A 16,360-nucleotide genomic window follows, 5' to 3' on the forward strand; every position below is an offset into this window, starting at 1 on the left:
CAGTTTCTGCTGTGCTTGCTAAGCTGCACTGGCTTCCAGTTAGTAAGCAAATCAGTTTTAAAGCCTTGTGTATTGCTCATTAAGCCCTGTACAGTTCAGCACGTTGAGCTATCAGCACCAAATTTAATTGGAACATGCAGAGCAGGCCACTCCACTCTGCCTAGCATAATATGTTGGTGGTTCCTACATTTCGGAAGGTAAGATGAGAAGAAAGATCCTTCTCAGTGACCACGGTTAAGCTGCGGAGCACCCTTACACACCACTTAACGAGCCCTAAGGACCATCTGCCCTTTAAATAGGCCCTTTTAAACCTGGCTTTTTCCCTAGAGTGTTTGTGGTTCTCCTAGGTTTATTTTCTGGTTCTTTTCTTAGCTGGATCTATTGCCTCTAGTACCTTGATGCCATTTGATAATTGTGCGCTTTATACATTTGCTTCATCTCATGTTTCATTCATTTTAGTCAGAATGAACTTTGGAAGGGAGCCTGACATCCAGGCATGGATTTGGACAAAGCATTCCTTGAGTAGATGGAAGTCTTGATTATGGACTTTCAGACAGAGTTATGTCATTGGCATATTGGTGGATCATAATTCCTGCTTAGTAGGTAGGTAGGGTAGGTAAAGCTTTATTCAATAAAACATTATCATAAAAGCACAACATAGAATAATATAAAAAGGGATCAAGTAGACATTAACAATAAAAAGAATTGATCGATCATAAATATATCTAAAAAGACTATAGACAAGATAAAAACAATATGTGCAAAGTACAGGTAGCTTAAAGACCGAGATTTCATTATGATTGGATAAAAATCAGATAATAAAAACAGGCCACATGAATAAATTAGTGCATATGAAGAGCGAGTTTTTTTTCCGCAGTAACCAAGCGCAACCCAGATACTTAGCAATTCCACAAACAATAGTGAGGGACGAGGTGTCTGTTTGTAGAATGCGTAACACAATGCGGTAGTCACGACTACCCAGCATTCTGCAAATCAGTCTCAGCCACTTGGCTCTCGCTCTTCTGTAATGAAAACAAGCAAATAGGAAATGGGGAATAGTCTCTTGGGGTGCTGTGCAGCTCGGGCAGCCGACAGACATAGGGGAAAGACCCTTCCAACTAGCAGTAACAAAATTGAGAGGAAGGGTCCCTAACCTGAAGCGCACATATAGTGATCTGTCAAGTGGAGTTAGAATAAAGTCAAGATAGGGTTCCAATTTACAAAAGGGCTTATGCTCAAAAAATGCTTCACTCATCTTCCCCATCTTTATATTATTCAGCTCTCTTGTATTAACCCAACTCCAATAAGCCTTCTTGAGGTCCTGTTTCGAGGGGGGTACCTGTGATTCCCAAAAGTCTGCATAACCAATGACTCTCAGCGTTTGTTTTACATGGGAAATCCATTTTAACCTCCTCCCAGTATCAGCAGAAATGAGTTCAGTTAAGCCTGCAGCATATTTGGCAAGTTCCGGTGTCCGACAGAGTCTTGCCCAGAATAATAAAGGTCGGAGTCGTGCAATGTCCTGAATGGAGTGTCTGCCTAGGTCATAAAACAAAGGTTTTAGAGGAGATGAAGTGGGAACAGAGATAAGATTCCTCATGAATTTGTTCTCAGACATGACCAGGTCATGGATGTTTTCATAACCCCAAATTTCAGCCCCATACATAGAGCTAGATAATGCCTGTGCTTCATATACCACAAGGGCCGGTGCCACTGGTCGACTAGTAGAGAGATGTTGTTCTCGAATAATGGCACCAGATACCCTCTTGTGGCATAGGAGCATCTTGGTCAAGTGCGAGCTCCACTTTATCCCTTTTACAATACGTATGCCTAAGTAGTCAAAGGAGTCCACGAAGTCTAGCAGTGTGCCATCCAGACTAAGGGCATATCTAAATCGTCTTGGGGGATTAATAACCATTAATTTAGTTTTCTCTGTATTTATGATGAGACCATGGGACTTGCAAAAGGAGTCAAACCTATTTAAAAAAATTTGCAGGCCAGCCGGAGATTTGGAAATCAGGAGAGTGTCGTCGGCGAACAGGAGAGTAGGAACTTTTTCACCAGCCAGGACTGGAGCATCAGCTGGAACCTCTATAAGGAGATCCACCACCCCGTTAATGTATAGAGAATACAGGGTGGGAGCTAATACACAGCCCTGGCGAACCCCCCTGTTCACCGCGACACTCCCTGAAAGCTGGCCCTGAGCACCCCATCTGATGTTTGCATGGTTGTTCTTGTGGATAAGTTTTAAAAAGGCAAGAATCTCTTCGGCGACACCTAATTGGAATAGGACCTGCCACAATCTTTGGCCGGGAATTAAATTGAAAGCAGACTTTAGGTCTATGAAAGCTAAATATAATGTGCCTTTGCCTAAAACTACCACTTTCCAGTAGATCATAAAAAATCTAAAAACCTGATCCTTAGTGCCTACCTTTTGTCTAAAACCTGCTTGAAAATGAGATAAAACATTCATGTTCTCAATCCAAGACCTCAATCTCATGAGGAGAACCCTGCCAACCACTTTCTGTATTACGTCAATTAGACTAATGGGTCTATAGTTGGCAGGGTCCTCTCTATTGGCCTTTTTATAGATGGGAATTACCACTGCAGCTTTCCATGACTCAGGTACTGTAGAGCCCTTAGCTATAGCGTTCATTACAACAGAAATGAACGAAGCCCATGGGATTGGATCGTGTAGAAGAAGATCACCTGGAAGGCCATCTGGGCCTGCCGCTTTGCCGGGTGCAATACTTTTGATAGCCAGGATAACTTCTTGGGTCCCGAAGTTGGTCTCGGCTGGATAATTTATGGCAGGGGGCGAATGATACTCCTCCACATGGTCTACGGAGGCAGTCTCTCCCGCATGTATAGCAGAGAAATGGTTAAACCATTGCAGCTCTGTTATATGATTTGGGACAGATGTGGTTTTAGCCCGTTTGCCTCGGTTTAGGAGGTCCCAAAAGACCGGGGAATTTCGATTTAATGCTGCCTCTTTTAGTTCCTGCCAGTGCATTTCCTCCCAATTTCGTTTGGCGACTATCAAAGATCTAGAGTAGTCCCGTCTCGCCCTTCTAATTGAGTTGATATCTTGTTTCCTTAGGGCTTTTGATAAGGTCGCTCTATCCCTTCTACAATCTTTAGAATACCATGGATTAGAGCCTTGCACGGGGTCCACTTTACGGGGAGGATTCTCTCCCAGAATAAAAAATTCCCCTATCTTATTAATGGTGTCATAGTAAAGGGAGGATATAAGTTGGGGGTTATCCGTTCTGTTACTGGCTTCAGAGAGCTTAATATATTTCCTGGCTAATAATTCTTTAATTGAAGCAAGCTTCCCCTCATGTTGAGAGATTCCATGCCATTTGAGGCGTCTATTGCAACCTGCCAGCGAAACTTCTTTAGTTGACATCGCAGGTGGTCGATTGTTCTCATGGTCTGAGGTCAGCCAGACATCTTTAATTTGTAAACACAGTGGGTTATGGTCGCTATCTATGGTATTTTTAACTACCATATCCACAACATTCCCCCAGAAATAGATGTCAACAAGGATATAATCGATACGTGACGGGGTGGTTAGCCTATTAAATGTAAAAGCACTGCCCGTATCAGATTTGGATCTACCGTTCACTGCTCGTAAGTTAAACTCTTGAGTAAAGGCATTCAATTGAACAGCCCTTTGAGACCATTTCTTAATAGGAGTAAGCTCTAGGGGCGGAATGCCCCATTTGAGATCAAACTCACTGGTCCCCATTAGATCTTCCGAGGATAAGGGTTCAAATGTACAATTGAAATCCCCACAAATGATGATACTAGAGTGGGGATCAATAAGAGTCAGTTCGTGATCCCGGGCGGAAACTGTCTGGGAGGCTTGTCCACCCACATTGCCTCTAGCATAGATGTTGAATAGTTCTAGGGTAGGACCACCGCATGGACCTTTTATGGTCAAATGGAGTAGATCGGGGGAGACACTATTGTGGGTCTCTACCACCCAGTTGTTCTTAATATTTACCCACACAAGCAGTCCCCCCGATGGGCGGCCTTTCCCTGAGCTTAAAGCCGGTAGGTGATATGTAGTATACCCTGATTTATGGAGAGGGATAGTACTCCATGTTTCCTGGAATACGCAAACATCAAATGTACCAATGAAATCATGCCATTCCGGGATTAAGAGTTTTTTGGAGAGCCCTGCGATGTTCCATGAAACGAAGTTTAAAGATGGCATAGAATTTTTAGGGATTATATTTTCTTGGCTACAAGGGGGCATCTCGCAGGGTAGGGGGGATTGCGAGAGAAGTGGTGGGCTCTGGAGTGGTACACAGGTAAGATTAGCAGCGATAAGATCTGACTCCATAGTATGACCCAGAGATAGCTCTTGCTCCAGTCAATCTACCCTATTCAGATTTGAATCATTGCTTAGAACCCTATTTCTACCCTCTGACTCGTGCCCTCTTGGGACCCAGAGTGGAGTACGCCTTATCTGTATACGGGAATGATCTGGAGCAGATGTGCGATATTCCAAAAGAATCAAGTTCTCAGCCAGAGTAGTATTAGAAAATGTAAGCTCGATACAATCAAATTGGCTATTATGGGATGAGATTCTTCTGGCTTTGGTGATATCGTCACGAATGATTGACCTGCACCCCCTGACATACCTAATCCAGTGTATGGCTTTGTTCTTTACTGAGTCTTCATTTTCGTAAAATTGGGTAGTAGCAAGTCTAGGTACTTTAACCATATAGGCTATGTTTGGATTAGCCAAGTGGCCACCTGAGATAGAATTCGGTGCAATGTTGTCTCCAAAATGAACCTGGACCTCCTGATGACTGGGTCTCAAGGGCCCAGCAGGTTTGAGCATACTTAGAATAGGAGGAGATTCATTGTGTGTAGTTTTACATTTCACAATATCCGTATATGAGAATTTGCTGCTATTGACAGGGGGCAAGGGTGACTTTCTTGCAAGATCGATCATGTTGGAGGCTAAGTGAGTCCCCCTATGTGGTATTGGGAGAGGGCCAGACTGGACAGATATTGAGGGTACGAATGGTGTTGAATTCCCAAGGCTGCTTGAGATGTTCTTCGGTATAGGAATTAAAGGGACCCTCTTACTCAATTCCATAACTATGTTTTTCAGCAGTTCTACCTCTTTGACTAATTGGTCAATGTTCTGCTCCAGGGATATTCCTTGGAAATTGAGAGTCTGTACTGCTTTGGGGACTAGTAAACTAGGGTCTGGGCATGTTAAGAGCACAGGGGTTTCCTCCTCTAAGCCCTCCAAAATAGCAAACCTATTTGAGCATGCAAGCTCAGGTGAGGAAGTAGAGGATTGAGATTCAGTGCTAAATATAGAGTGCGTGATATCCTGGTTAGCTCCCTGACAGAGCTCGGATTGGGCGTTGGATATGGAAGGAGGAAGTGTTGTAGATGGAACTTGTCTAATTTTATTAAACATAGTTGGAATCTTACGGTTGAGGATGCCAAGAGAAGGATCTACTACTGGTTCTCCTGCAACAGTAGATGGAGGCCTAGTTTCCTCCAATAACACTTGACAATCCTCAACAATAACTTCGATCCTATCCAACACACAATTGGCTGCCGTATGGGTGACTTTTTTGGCCTTTTTCCCCTTTTTGTTAGAGCTGCCCCCACCTCCCTCCATGGATTTTCTTTTAGCCATGCACAAATAGTAAATAGAATTTTACGTAATAGGCAGTACAAACAGTTCTTGCAGATTTTACAACTAGAATGGTATAGTGGTGGAATGAAAGCTTCAATCCTTCGAGACGGTTATCACAACAAGGAGAACGATGGTCACACTGTTCATGAGCAGATGGATAGTACAAACAACACAGTACCTTGATGTTCTATATGACGCGCAAGAGGGGTGGCCCAGCCCTGCCTCGCCTCCTCCTGCCCCTGACGGCCACAGATGGCCCGCCCTCTGCCCGGGCGCCGCCCGCGCACCGCCCGCAACGCCGAGGGAGCCGCAGATGATGTAGCGCCTCCGGGCGCTCTTTCCGCCGGAAGTGGGCGGTGCATGGGGGATGCCGGGAGCTGTAGTCTCCCCCTACGGCGGCCTCTGATGTCGTAAGGCGGCGGGGGAGACACAGCGCGATTGTACCAGGGGTAGCTGCTCTGGAGTTCAGGTAGGTGCTGCTGGGAAGATGCCAAGCTCTGTTGTCCGCAAGAGACCCCAAAGCTTAGTAAGGAGGACTCCATGTACAAGTTGAAGCTTTAAAGAAATAAGATTGGTTACCCAGCAAATGAGTGGTAGGCACTGAGCCTCTGGGGTATATCAGGACAATACTGTATCAATCCAAGATGTAGGAAAACTACTGAAGCACTCTCTGTGTGAATCATTTGCGTAATGCAAGCGGGTTGATCTCAACTTGCTGAGTGACAGCTGAAAGTGTACTTAAAGATGAAGGAGCGTGGCGCTTTTGTGATTGATGAGAAGTGGGCACCACCTTAATTGTTGTGGTCTCGGTGCTGCAATATGGGCCAAAACCAGACTTTTATTATTGTAGGAAATACTTGTTGAATATTTGATCCATCTGCTGGATGGAAACTGCTTTTTTATTTACCTTAATGAGGAATGGAAGGTGTAGGATGGCAAGATGTATAGGTCCAGTGCTGCTTTCTTTAGGAATGGAAGAATCTAACCCATTGTTCGTATGCCGAGGAAGATGCCTTCAGTGAGACAAGCAAGGGACAAAATGTTGGTGTAGAGAATGTTGTCATCTTTTTTCATAGTGGCTTTCAGACCCATAAGGTTGTCACGGAGGTCTGCTTTAAGGTCGGCTGGACGGTAATCAATGTGGTGATGTTGAATTGGGGTTGAATGGAACGGTTGTAGTCTACTCCATGTCGTCCATGTGGTGTCTGTTCTTTCTTATCTGTGAAGAGCTGACAGATGTTTCATATTTGTCGATCAGGCAGGATGGATGGGTTTCGGACAGGATTGGTGACAATTTTGATTTTGATTGCTTTAAAGAGGGCTTTGGTTTTGCTGCAGGCATTTATGGTAGTTACTTTGTAGTGAGTTACTTTGGCTGTGATAATATGTTTTTTGTAAGAAGGACAGAAAACTTTCACACATGTTAGATCATCAAATGATTTGGTTTTGCATTACTTATTTTCTGGCCTGCTGTTGGTTTTTTCAATATCAGAGACCTTTTTGGTGTCCTGGAATATGGCGACTTGGGTTTTGTGGATCAGAGCTCCATTAGGGCACATGGATCCCCAGTGGCATTCAGGGTGATCGGGAGACTCAATGAGAGCAGATGCTACTTGTGGGGTATGTAGTGTGCACCAGGGTGATTAGGTCATGTATGTGGGAATGTTAAAGGGAAGTAAGATTGAAAGAGCATTGTTGTTGTTTTATGGGCTTTGGTAGACTCTGTTTGATAGGTGGAGCGAGATGGATGAAAGCGGGCATGGTAAATCAACCAAGTGCTGTTGTAGAGTCGTATCCCAGCCATAATATGGCACTAAGCGCTATGCCGAGAATGTTGTTGCATTTGGCGTTATTTGGTTTAGTGCTAAGATGTTTGATGCTCAGGGTATTAAAGCAGTCGAGGGATGGTTCTCAAATATCCTTGTTGTGTAGGTCTCTACACAGGTTATGGTCGTCCATAAGTCTTAGCACTGTTCACCAGCACTGAGACTAGCCAAATATAAGGCAGCTCCCTTGACTCGCTTATATGACTCCCGTGATGTTTTCAGTTTTCCATTTTAGGAATTCCTCACCGAACACACAGCTTTTCAACAACTTACAAGACGCACTCAGAGGAGCCTGACGTCTGCAGAGCACGCTAACACCGCGAGCCTCCAAGGCCCGCCCCTGCGTATTAGATCACGTCTGACTCCAGGCATGTCATTTAACCTCCGATGGTAACCTTTCGCACTGACGCTATGGGTCTCTGCAATAATAATGGCAAGGCTAGAGGTAAATAAAGGTTGGCCGGCGCGCGTCGGCCCTGAAACCAGCACATCATAAACAACAGTTATCCCCTGCCACTAAATCTGCCGCCTTTGATTAGGCCGATGCGGGGGAGGGGGGTTCGTAGGAGAATGAAAAGTCTGCTAAATCGTAGACACGGACAGATTCCTTCGCCTGACTTGTGGCGTCACTTTTGCTCAAGAAGACAAGACCAGTGGGATCGTTCACTTGATGATGGCGCACATTTCGTATTTTCATGGTGGGTGACTTCAGAGCTTGAGAGTTGGGTGAATTAACGTTAAAGTAAATGATAGTGCATGACTGACTGTTAGGCTGCGTGTCCTCTCTTGTGTGGTATTGATACGTATACCACGTGGCACTGAAGGTGCAGCGTATAGCAGCGTCCTTTTTTTTAAAATTTTAAAAGAGGTCTATTGTTTTTTCTAGCAAGAATGACTAACATCCATAGAAATATTGGAGCATGTCACAAGCGTATAATGTCACACAAAACAGCTTCCTTTCTTTCTGTCAGTTAGTCAAGTCCTCGGCAACGTGAAAAGACGAGGATGAAATTTAATTAGACTGTGGGTGGCCGGCGCAAACCATGCCAGCGACCAGGCGCGCAACACCCATTGGACTCACAGGGCTTCAGCCTCCCCCCCCCCCCCCCTGTGTGTGGCAGCCCGGGATGAGACAGCTTCCCGGCGCACACACAGCCGCACCCGAGCACTTCACAGGTCTTTAAAAGACCATTTGCATGTTAATGAGGCCTCGCTGTTGTTTCAGCCCTTCTAAGAGCCCCTGCAGCTCCACTCTGCCTATGGCTTAAAAGATTCAGCCCCCCCGAATTTTTTTCTTAGCCCCCCCGAAATGTGCCTAGTTGCGCCTCTGCCCGCGACTCCCCATAAAAGTAACCATGCAAAATAGTTGGCTTCTCATCATGTATTATTGGCATTTTCCCGCAACCTTGCCATTGCCCCTCAATCGGCGGGCGAGCGGCTCTCTCTCATTTTCCACTTCGGATATGTCAATGTAATACTGGCCTTGGCAGCCCTCTACCAATGCACCCCTTGCATTGACTTCCAATGACCAACACTGCACAGCCACGGCCTGCAGCACAGCCCCTACCTTTCAGCCAGTGCTGCTGGAACAATTTTCAGAGTGGGGGTGCTGCCAACAATGTTACACCACTGAAGTCATAGGGATTCTGAAAAATCCAAGTGTCACCAGGGGGATCCACCCCGGGTGGCACACGTTTTGGGGGGCAGTGGCCTCCCCCCAACCTGCAACTGTCGCGGGGGCGGTCGCCGCAGGAATCGCCAGCACCCCGCTCTTTCATACGCCGCCACGTAGCAGCAAACGAAGGGGCCGCCACGGGCGTCTGAAGGTCTAGCTAGGCCACTGAGCATTACACAAAGAACAAGTGTCACAAATGAGCCATGCCCAATTTGTAATAACGTGGTAAGTGTGTAGTTTGTAACTGGAGTTGCATTTTGGAGCACACTGCCACAAATATATTACTGAAGTGTAATGTAACTGTCATTTACAGACAGCACATTTTCAAATGAAATGACCACTAAATTTGCACAGATGCAGTTTTATGGTTAAAACTATGTAGAGCACAAGCAATAATGTGTGGAAATTGGGCTTCAGTGAAAATTTGTCATTTGAACATCATCTAGTAAACTATCTTGATTTGTTTTGCTCCTATAAAAAATCTTTGTTTCACTTGCTTTCCTAACTGCTTATTTATTTTGAAATATTTGTACAGTTCATTTATAGGTATATAAATTGTGTTATGTGTTAACAAGAAACAACATCTTACAGCCTTTTCTTCGACCCTCTCCTTTCACGCCAGCAAGATTGTCATAGTTCACTTTCAGGGCCGGCTCCTCCGTTATGGCGTTGCCCCCTGACAGCAGATGCAAACATGGGAAGAATAAAATGATAATAAACTAGGTTTATTATCATTTTTTTTTCTTCACAGAGCCGTCTTGGGCGCGGGGATATCGTGACGATAGGCATGGAGGAGGAGTGGTGGGCACTGCTGCAAATGTGCATGTGGGTTTGGCCAAGCCAACATAGGCACTGAGATGTCCCGAGGTGCGCTGCCGGGTTGGAAACAGCAGGCACAGGCTCCCATTCCCCATTGGAGCACAAATCCAGCCCGCTCAGGCCAATTCCGGTTCTTCTCTCATGCTGACAGCAATATGAGAGCTAGAAAACAACACCGGGTTGTGGCTCAAAAAAACTCAGCTGAACTGAGCCGAAAATACAAGAAAACAGAACAAACAGTTCAAGCTGAGAGATACTCAACACAATACTTTAATAGCTCCTAAAAAGAAATGAAACTGAGAAGGAGGGTTTTATAAATTTCCTTATTATTTGACGGAAATGATTTGAATTTATTTCATATTTCAAAAAATGATTTTGCGCAGAAACATTTCTTTTGTTGCGCTAAGGTCTTATATACAAAATTTTACAAGACATATATTACAATGACACATAACTGATGATCCCCTGGAAACAAAGAGAAAATATATGCAAACATTCATCAAACACTCATGGCCATTATACTCATGCATACACGGCAAACATACCAAAACTGTCAAGAACTGGGTCCTTGTGGCGACCTTTCTTCCCTTGTACAATTTATTACATCTCAATTTAAATGTCCAAAAACATTTCATTATTGCATTGCCCAAATGAATATAACAAATTGTTTTAAACTTCACATGGAAATAGAATTTTTTGAAAGCGGTGCGACACAAGGAAATGAGAACTGGTCGACGCGTTTCGAACCCCAGAATTATGGGTTCTCCTCAGGACCAACCAATTTCTGAAATGAACAATAGAAAGGTTTTAGGATGTGATATTGGACTCAGAGTAACTACGAAGCACCAACAGGGCTTCACAAAACCCACCTTAGAACGTGGAAATCTATCTGCCTGAAATTGATGCAAGTCGTTTCCAATGCAGAGGGACCTAAACATAAAAACACCGAAACCAACTATATTAAAATTTCAACTTGTCTACCACAGGCTATACAAATAGCACATGACACACAGCAGACTTTGGACAAAGGTAGGTAATGTTCGCTCGACTTACTGGAGCATGAGAACGTGTCCTCTTTTCCGGCTGCCAATGATTGAATACTTGTGTATCTAAAGGGAGGGAGAACGGTCGAAATGAATTCCGTTAACTATCGTCGTCTCTTTTACAACTCTAAACAAACGTTAACATACGCATTCGAAAACCTGGACCGCAACCAGCTGTATGGAGTTTAGAACTTACTTAGATAAGTTTCTCAGTCAACTTCAAGATGCTTTTCCCGCGCCGGAATCTAGAAAAAACGAAACGAGCTGTGTAAGTCATCAACGGAGACTCAAACGACCTGATATCTCAGAGCTCCTGTTCCCTAGACATGACTAATCCTTGTTTCCCTGCAAGCTTACCGGGAGTACATTTTCCATCCGTCCACAACCTTGTCAAACCACGAGTGAGGATACACACAGCCTTGTGGGTACTAGTGACGTATGGCTCTCATTAGGACTGCCAGAAGCGCGAAGCTTACTGGTACATGTAGTTTATGCTCAGCGACCCTACAGGTGTGTTTTTGAAAATGTGGCTAGGATTTCATGAACCTGAAGAACAGTGTTTCGAATTTGAAATACTAAAGATGAAAAAGACAAGTGGCTTCCGGGTGTTGTGGTTAAAAATTCTTCCTATATAGTTGTATATTCACAAATGTAGAACAATTCCTTTGCTACGCACCTAAACTACGGGGAAGGCTTCCCCAAAGCGGGGAGTAATGCATGGCTCAACAAATGATCGGAACTCTCCATCAATTATAATTGTGTGAAAAATTGAAGCAGCAGAACAGACCAAGCCCAAAACATAGAGACAGCGACAGAGAAAAGGTGTTCTTTTTACATTAAGCAATTGGTCTGAAAATCTCAGCGACTTCATTCAGGCCATTAATAGCCGTGTTGTACTTCATGATTAATAATGCCTCGCGACGGCTTAATTGGCCTTCCAAATCTCCTCCACGTGGATCTCTTTCAATTTTAGACAAAACTGTCCATCTCAAATCTGCCTCACTGTGTGAATGAGAGACCCAATGATGGACTAAAGGGGCATTCTCAACTCGACGTCTGATCCTAGATTTATGCTGGATGATGCGTTGTCGCACCTCCTGCGTTGTTTTCCCAATGTACAGCTTAGGACACGGACAAACTATTGCATAAACGACATTCTTCGTTTTGCAATTACTGAATGTGTTATGCTTCCAGTGCGTGGTGTTGAATGAAAAAACCTCGCCCTCTATGGTCTGATCACAGTTTATGCATGTTCCACAGAGGAAGGCTTTTCACAAGGTTTCGTGGGACCTAAAGAATGCCTGTTCCTGAAAAATATGAACCCAAGGATACCGGTCTTCTATGCCTTACCCAAACTCCACAAAAATGAATTGGACCCCCCAGGACGACCCATAGTTTCTGGGTGTGAATCACTCATTGAGCCAGTGGCTCAATATATCGACTTTTTTCTGAAACCATTCATTAATCAGGTTCCGGCACATTTGAAAGACACCACTGCTTTCCTGAATAGAATCACATCCGTGCATTTCAACAAAAGCACACAATTGATGGTTACAATGGATGTGGTGTCACTCTACACCCAAATCCCACAAGATCAAGCTTTGGAGGCCTTAGAGTGGTTTTTAAATTTAAGAGAGCGACCAGTACAAGTTCCCACGGAATTTCTCCTGTCTCTGGCTAAGTTTGCACTATCTAAAAATTACTTTTCTTTTGACTCAGAGTTTTTTTACCAAATACGAGGCGTGGCCATGGGTTGTCCTTTCGCACCTGAGTTGGCAGTTTTATTCATGGGTTTATATGAAAATAATTTCATACATAATAACAACCCGTTCGCTGCTAATATTTCCAACTATATGCGTTATATCGACGACATTTTCTTAATTTGGACTGGTACACAGCAATCACTAGACGAGTTTATTTGTTGGCTCAATGGAAGATCAAATGACATCAAATTCAGTAGTGTCTCGTCAAACGATTCAATCACTTTTCTGGACGTCAAGGTAGTGGCTTCGGATGGAGAGCTCGAGACCACACTTTTTAGAAAAGAGACAGATCGGAATAAGGCCCTTCATTTTACGAGCAACCATCCTCGCAGTCTGAGACAAAATCTACCCTATGGTCAGTTCTTGCGAATTCGCAGGAACTGCACCAAAAAAGAGGAATATTTCAGGCATGCAAACAAATTAAGAGACCGCCTCCTTGAAAGGGGATATCCAAAGAAATTAATTAAACATTCTTTGAAAAGAGCTTGGTGGACACCAAGAGAGACATTGCTGGAGCAAAGAATTAGGAGAAAGGGTGACAGATCGGTCTGTGTGACAACATTTTGCCCTAACAGTCACCAACTCCGCAAACTCATCCTGGGCAATTGGCATTTAATCAAGGACCTCCATGAGGATTTTTCGAGACCTCCGATGTTTGCGTTCAAAAAGGAGAAAAGTGTAGCTAACTACATAGTACGTGCTGCCTTACCGAAAGAAGAACAGCGTACATTAAGGAGTATGCTCAACCTACCACCAGTTATGGGACACCACAAATGTGGAACATGCATAAACTGTGATCAGACCATAGAGGGCGAGGTTTTTTCATTCAACACCACGCACTGGAAGCATAACACATTCAGTAATTGCAAAACGAAGAATGTCGTTTATGCAATAGTTTGTCCGTGTCCTAAGCTGTACATTGGGAAAACAACGCAGGAGGTGCGACTACGCATCATCCAGCATAAATCTAGGATCAGACGTCGAGTTGAGAATGCCCCTTTAGTCCATCATTGGGTCTCTCATTCACACAGTGAGGCAGATTTGAGATGGACAGTTTTGTCTAAAATTGAAAGAGATCCACGTGGAGGAGATTTGGAAGGCCAATTAAGCCGTCGCGAGGCATTATTAATCATGAAGTACAACACGGCTATTAATGGCCTGAATGAAGTCGCTGAGATTTTCAGACCAATTGCTTAATGTAAAAAGAACACCTTTTCTCTGTCGCTGTCTCTATGTTTTGGGCTTGGTCTGTTCTGCTGCTTCAATTTTTCACACAATTATAATTGATGGAGAGTTCCGATCATTTGTTGAGCCATGCATTACTCCCCGCTTTGGGGAAGCCTTCCCCGTAGTTTAGGTGCGTAGCAAAGGAATTGTTCTACATTTGTGAATATACAACTATATAGGAAGAATTTTTAACCACAACACCCGGAAGCCACTTGTCTTTTTCATCTTTAGTATTTCAAATTCGAAACACTGTTCTTCAGGTTCATGAAATCCTAGCCACATTTTCAAAAACACACCTGTAGGGTCGCTGAGCATAAACTACATGTACCAGTAAGCTTCGCGCTTCTGGCAGTCCTAATGAGAGCCATACGTCACTAGTACCCACAAGGCTGTGTGTATCCTCACTCGTGGTTTGACAAGGTTGTGGACGGATGGAAAATGTACTCCCGGTAAGCTTGCAGGGAAACAAGGATTAGTCATGTCTAGGGAACAGGAGCTCTGAGATATCAGGTCGTTTGAGTCTCCGTTGATGACTTACACAGCTCGTTTCGTTTTTTCAGATTCCGGCGCGGGAAAAGCATCTTGAAGTTGACTGAGAAACTTATCTAAGTAAGTTCTAAACTCCATACAGCTGGTTGCGGTCCAGGTTTTCGAATGCGTATGTTAACGTTTGTTTAGAGTTGTAAAAGAGACGACGATAGTTAACGGAATTCATTTCGACCGTTCTCCCTCCCTTTAGATACACAAGTATTCAATCATTGGCAGCCGGAAAAGAGGACACGTTCTCATGCTCCAGTAAGTCGAGCGAACATTACCTACCTTTGTCCAAAGTCTGCTGTGTGTCATGTGCTATTTGTATAGCCTGTGGTAGACAAGTTGAAATTTTAATATAGTTGGTTTCGGTGTTTTTATGTTTAGGTCCCTCTGCATTGGAAACGACTTGCATCAATTTCAGGCAGATAGATTTCCACGTTCTAAGGTGGGTTTTGTGAAGCCCTGTTGGTGCTTCGTAGTTACTCTGAGTCCAATATCACATCCTAAAACCTTTCTATTGTTCATTTCAGAAATTGGTTGGTCCTGAGGAGAACCCATAATTCTGGGGTTCGAAACGCGTCGACCAGTTCTCATTTCCTTGTGTCGCACCGCTTTCAAAAAATTCTATTTCCATGTGAAGTTTAAAACAATTTGTTATATTCATTTGGGCAATGCAATAATGAAATGTTTTTGGACATTTAAATTGAGATGTAATAAATTGTACAAGGGAAGAAAGGTCGCCACAAGGACCCAGTTCTTGACAGTTTTGGTATGTTTGCCGTGTATGCATGAGTATAATGGCCATGAGTGTTTGATGAATGTTTGCATATATTTTCTCTTTGTTTCCAGGGGATCATCAGTTATGTGTCATTGTAATATATGTCTTGTAAAATTTTGTATATAAGACCTTAGCGCAACAAAAGAAATGTTTCTGCGCAAAATCATTTTTTGAAATATGAAATAAATTCAAATCATTTCCGTCAAATAATAAGGAAATTTATAAAACCCTCCTTCTCAGTTTCATTTCTTTTTAGGAGCTATTAAAGTATTGTGTTGAGTATCTCTCAGCTTGAACTGTTTGTTCTGTTTTCTAGCAATATGAGAGCAGCATCTGGATTGGCTGTAGGGGAGTCTTGGAGCCTAAGCCTGTGCTGCAGTGGAGCCAAAGGAGAAAGAGCAGCGAGGCAGCAGATAAGTTATTTATTTGTTTTGCTTTAATTTGTTATTGTCCAGCCCCCTGCGCTTCTCCACCACTTTTCCCTCACTTCATCCGCTACTGTACATTTTACCAAATTCTCACATTTTGCAGTCAGAGAAAGAAAAATAAACACAAGTCTCCATGTTAAAAGAATAAGCGGCAATTTGTCAGAAGACTAGCCTGACATTTGACATCAGTCTTTGAACGCACAGCAAGTGTGACAAGAGGAAAACAAAATTTAAGGTAATCTTTAACAATCATTCACCTTTCGAACTCCAGCATGGTTATTTTCGGGTACGCTGCAACACCCCTGCACTACTACTTCCAGCGCCTATGCATCCATCAGCACAGCTCCCGCACCTACAGTGTTGGGGCCACCATATTCAGCTCTACTGAGGCACCCCAGTCTGCCTGCGGAAGGCAGAGGCAGGCGCAGGGTCACACTCAGCGCTGGCACACAATCCTCAGGTGCATAGTCATACATTGTGGTGGGGAGCCATGATCGGTTCCTGTCCCATTTGTTTATTCCTTTAGCAGAGCCCAGGCTCCAGGTGCCTATAACGCGGGGAAGCCTTACCCTTGTGGCCGAGTTACTCAATAC

The 16,360-nt window shown here is 43.9% G+C and overlaps 1 protein-coding gene and 2 long non-coding RNA genes across 10 annotated transcripts in view; 1 reads left to right on the forward strand and 2 right to left on the reverse strand.

The window, feature by feature from the left end:
• EHBP1L1 (EH domain binding protein 1 like 1) overlaps nt 1-16,360 on the reverse strand; it is a 262,674-nt gene that overhangs the window by 157,956 nt on the left and 88,358 nt on the right. The gene's annotated exons all lie outside the window — the stretch shown is intronic.
• Nucleotides 10,336-11,284, reverse strand: LOC146798537 (uncharacterized). The gene is made up of 4 exons (XR_014969178.1): nt 11,234-11,284; nt 11,048-11,103; nt 10,864-10,924; nt 10,336-10,778 (listed from the first exon to the last, which is right to left on the reverse strand). It is a non-coding gene; the product is annotated as an uncharacterized LOC146798537 (long non-coding RNA).
• On the forward strand, nt 14,590-15,515 carry LOC146798538 (uncharacterized). The gene is made up of 4 exons (XR_014969179.1): nt 14,590-14,636; nt 14,767-14,822; nt 14,946-15,006; nt 15,092-15,515. It is a non-coding gene; the product is annotated as an uncharacterized LOC146798538 (long non-coding RNA).

Source organism: Triturus cristatus, chromosome 9 (assembly GCF_964204655.1).
Source record: "Triturus cristatus chromosome 9, aTriCri1.1, whole genome shotgun sequence".
Taxonomy (NCBI): domain Eukaryota; kingdom Metazoa; phylum Chordata; class Amphibia; order Caudata; family Salamandridae; genus Triturus; species Triturus cristatus.